Source organism: Electrona antarctica, assembly GCF_951216825.1.
Source record: "Electrona antarctica genome assembly, chromosome: 11".
NCBI lineage: Eukaryota > Metazoa > Chordata > Actinopteri > Myctophiformes > Myctophidae > Electrona > Electrona antarctica.
In genome coordinates this window covers 44,882,852-44,888,278 of record NC_136792.1, presented here as the reverse complement: position 1 = coordinate 44,888,278, position 5,427 = coordinate 44,882,852, and positions in this window count along the sequence as shown.

Genomic DNA, 5,427 nt, shown 5'->3' with positions numbered 1-5,427 from the left:
GTAGAAGTAAACATATTGGAAATTGGAATTACTCAAGTAGGCTACAGTACTTAACGTTCAAGGTTCAAGGTTTTCTTTATTATGTCTCCCGTGAGGGAGAGATTTGTCTTGGACCTCAAGGACCCGCACTGCAAAAGTTGCTGCGGAGCCCTTGTGCCCGTGTTGCCGCAGAGCAGCGCCACATTACATCTTCCTTGCAACATCAAAGAAAAAAAGAAAGAAAAGTAAAAGTAAATGTACTTACTTACTTTTAATACGCCACTGAAGAAGATCAAAGAGGAACACATACAGTACAAGGATCAAAGAGGAACACATACAGTACAAGACATACTGTACAAACACAAGGGTGAGAAATGGAGTTGCTGCTTATCACAAAGTGAAAATGAAAGCTTTAGCGTAGAATGTATGTATAATGCAACCATGCAGAAGCTTCAAAGTTGAAAAGTTGTGTCAGAACCATACATACAGTACAGTAGTAGCGTGTCGTCATATAGACGATGTTCCTGTGAACCTCAGATAAGAAGAAGCTAAATCATTTGCGCTCAGAGCTAAAGCCCATATAGAACCGCACCAATGATTCACACCATGCAACTCCTTACATGCAACTATGTGCAACCATTATCACCCTGATGGCAGTTACAAGCCAAATGACGTCATGAGGATGACGTGACGTCCTCCGGTGACGTTCAGGACTAGGCCAGATCCCAGCCCATATCGGGATGATCTTTACGCCATTTCCAAGACTTCTTCACCAGTTGAAGTAATCACTACACCCGTGTGAGGTCCCTTATTAGCCAAGGGTGGCCACCGACATACCCAGCCGATTTGCTCATAGTAAGAGAAATCTATGAAAATCTGGGAACTAAATCGTTACGAAGAAATTTCTTCACCAATGTGTTTCTAAAGGTGTCTAATAACATGTACTAAAAGTTTGAAATTCAACTCCCGTGGGAAATTTGAGATATTAGCATAATATGTGACCATACCCATAACATCCTATATAAGGCAAAAAAGTCCAAATTTCATCATTCTTTAAGTAGCATGTGACATATGGAACTAGGGTGATTTCATGATTCTGAATCCATTCCAAGCATTAGTTTTGCACAAAAAACACTCCTTGGGAGGAAAACGGCCACACAAACGTGATGAGGTCAGCACATTTGGTCAAGTGGATATGGCCTAATTTAGCCCAAGGAGTGTTTTTTGTGCAAAACTAATGCTTGGAATGGATTCAGAATCATGAAATCACCCTAGTTCCATATGTCACATGCTACTTAAAGAATGATGAAATTTGGACTTTTTTGCCTTATATAGGATGTTATGGGTATGGTCACATATTATGCTAATATCTCAAATTTCCCACGGGAGTTGAATTTCAAACTTTTAGTACATGTTATTAGACACCTTTAGAAACACATTGGTGAAGAAATTTCTTGGTAACGATTTAGTTCCCAGATTGGTCAAATACCTGATAAAATTCCCTTACTATCAGACACATATGATGTAAATTCTCCATTCATTGTCAATGGCATTTAATGTTTGTGTTCAGACAGAATCTACACTATAGCTGTTTATAGTAGGGGCTAGCGCCCCTCAATAATATAGCTTATTCTGGGCCATATCTGACTAGTTATGATTATGACTTAATTGATCTGGCCCCCAATCGAGACGTCACTAATTCGTCAGGCCCTGTGCTTGCTGGTGCAGTTTCAAAGGTCAACTGCACCAATACAACGTATAGGTTGCATTGGTGTAGTTGACCTTTAAAACGGTTTTGTTGCAAGGAGTTGCGACTAGTTGCATTGGTGCGGTTTGGATTTAAAGGACCACTTCAACACTTTTCAACCTATCTTCATATAATTGGTCCTCACTAATGTTAGAAATACCAAATTTTTTGATTGGTGCAACCACTCCTATAGACAGCTATGTGTGTCCCTGGGTCTGTCTGTCCGAGCACGAAAATAGCGTTTGTTCACCAAGTGTCACTGTTGCACAGCCTAACACACAGACACACACAGGCCAGGGAGGAGGGCTTGTCTTGTCTTGTCTTGTACAGTACAGTACAGTACAGTACAGTACAGTACAGTACAGTACAGTACAGTACAGTACAGTACAGTACAGTACAGTACAGTACAGCAGTACAGTACAGCACCACTCACTTCAGACGGGTCTGATTTTTTTCCCTATTCAGTCTGTGTCTCATAGGATGGCTGTGGGCAGTTCAGAAATCCGTCCACCAGTGTCATTGTTTAGGCAGATATTTTTAAATATATATTTAGATTTCCGTGAGAACGATGGTTTCCATTATGCAGTTTCTATCAGCTTGGATTCCCCATCGATGATGTCACTGGTATCTGAACTGCCCTGTCCTATGAGACACTGACAATGTTTTGAGCCTGTTTTAGTGTAGCCTCATAAATAGACTGCAGAGAGGGGAACCCCTATGATCTTCCCTGCATGGTTCAGTGGTCCGGGAATCACCAGTGGTCCTTGAGGGGGTTCCAGGTGGTCCCCATGCAGCTAAATGATGGAGAGTTGGTAACCAAATGGAACCGTATAGATCTTTAACTCTTGAGAGCGTAACATGAAACCAAATGGACCCGTATAGGTCCATTTGGTTTCGTTTCACACTCTCGAGTTACATTAATGTTAAACATCTGCATTACGTAATTTACGAGAAGTCTACACAATTTATAGAGAATGTAGAAGAGTTGTTATTTTGATCAACTTTTGCCGTATGCACAGTATGGAATTGTGTGTCAACAGAATATTCTTTATAGTTTGGGGTCTGAGAGGCTAAATCTCATCAAACGGTGGTCCGCGGCTGAAATGCTGAATAAATAACGGGCCTCGATATGAAAAAGATTGAGAACCACTGCTTTGAGAGGTGGAAGAGGGTTGCAAATGCACAGCATAATCCTGACATAAGTGTGGCTGCGTGTCATTCATAGCAGCTTTGATGTGACTAGTTCATGTCCCATATGTGCTGCACTAGTTAAACCATGCTATACTTGATGTGTGAAGTCCCTCAGAACGCTATATGGCTCTGGGCCTCCGATATAGCACGGCTTTCAAACGCCTGCTGGCAACAGCTTGCCAGGAGTATACGTGACTGCACATACATACATATCTGTATTCACCACGCTGTTTGTCAAGCAGCGCTTTGTGTTTGCATCACACGTGCATGTGCATGTGCGTGTGTGTGTGTGTGTGTGTGTGTGTCAGATACGATGCCAGAATGTCAGCTATACTAGTTTGTGTTTGTTTGACACGTATACACATAGATCGGATTTGATTTGATTGGTGAGTAAATATGAAATGTGTCCCTACCCCTGGAGCCTGTGTCTGCATCTGTGTTAGCGCGCACACACACACACACACACACACACACACACACACACACACACACACACACACACACACACACACACACACACACACACACACACACACACACACACACACACACACACACACACACACACACACACACACACACACACACACACACGATCCAGGTCGGGGTATAGCGCCATGGGAAGGTTCAAATTGTGTGTGTGTGTGCGTGCAAAAGTAACTTTCATTCATGTTTTCAAAGTAGAGGACAAGACATGTGAAACCACATCACTTTTTCCATCCTGTGTAAACGACTAATAATAGCCTAATTCAGCAGTTCCAAAACCTTTTTGGCCATGCAACCCGTTACCTCCTGCCCTAGCTAGCTGACACACCCCCCACATGGAAACATAAATTGCATAAACTATATAGAGACATACATTTCCTATTTATCCACATATATTAGAGACGTGCAGATGGCGGCTTTAGCCAGGGTTGCCGCGGGTAACCGCGGCTGGTGGATGGTGCGGTTAATATAAATAGGATGATATAATGAATGCAGTTGGACAACGGGTGAGTTGAGTTATGCCCTCATATATTTCCATTGTGGTGTCCCAGGCCAGTAGAGACATGCGGATGGCGGATTTAGCTGCAGTTGCCGCGGGTAACCGCGGTTGGCGGATGGTGCAGTTAATATAAATAAGATGATGCGGTCGGAGTTGCGGGTGACAAAAAACTCCATCCGCAGGTCTCTAACATATATGACCCTGAATATGGCTTATATATGCAGCATAGGCTATATTCTGCATATACTTGCCATATATTGGCATATATGTTAATATATATATATATATATATATATATATATATATATATATTAAAAAAAAACATAGCACCACCATTAGCCTTTTCATGTCGCGCACCCCCTAGAAGGCGCCCGCGCACCACAAGGGGTGCGCGGGAACCACACTCTAATTTGAGGGTCAACACATGCTTGCATGCTGGGCCTCCAGACTCCACAAGGCACAAAACGCTGTTATGAGGGCTTGTTAACACAAGGGGGGGTACTACTACTAACCCAGATGTGCAGCTTTGCATGATGGTGCAACTGTAATCCAAGGCTGCTGAATCCTAGGCTGCAGCTCCCCTTAGTGGCCGAATTGTATCACTGCATTCCTAAGAACCACACATCATGGTTCAGTGGTTCTCAAAGGGTCAAAGATTTGTTTAAAGAATATTCCAAAATTGTCACATCTTTCCAGGATTCTTTGAAGTTGCCCCATCAGGGTTTTTTTTTCTTTTGTCCTTTGTGTTCTCGCTGTTGATACTGTTATATGTTATGGTTGCACTAAACGGAATTTCGTTTTATGTCTCATACAGTGACAATAAAGATCTTATCTTAGACCATCAAGCTTGTAGATCGACCACTTACAAATAGCCTGAGCATACAGGGCTCAAGTGATTTTGATGCTACAGATTATACCGGCTAAATTAACTAATTGTGCTTGGGGACCAGCTGGAACCCCTTCAAGGACCGCTGGGGGCCCGGTCCCCAGAGGGCCCAGACCCAACGTCCAGTCCTTCCGGTCAACTCAAGCTACAACTAGTTGGTAGATATGCTGTCCCAGGGTAGTACCGGTGCTTGATTTGACAGTAAGGACAAAATCCAGAAGTGTAGATTTGAGAAGCACCGATTTAAAAACAGATTGAGCTGGCCTGTTCTGACCTCACAATGTTCTGACATTCTGCATAGACTCCACATGTGGGCATGCCTGATAAAAGGGACACGGACATAACTGGGTGGGGGCATGATTTCCAACTTGCACCGGTACCGGCCCGATTCCGGCGAGCCGCCCCGTGTCCGAAACGGTTGAGAAATAAGTTATCGTGTGGGGGTCCCTCTACTGTACCCTCCACTGTACTGTACTGTACTGGCACACCCAAAATCACCATATATACAGTTAATATGTGAGTGTGTTTGTGTGTGTGTTAGGTTGCGCACAGGTGGTGAAAAACAACCATGCTGTGGTTGCACCACTTAAAAAGAAGCTCATATTCAGAAGTCAGATGAAAACCTAGGCCATTGTTGGA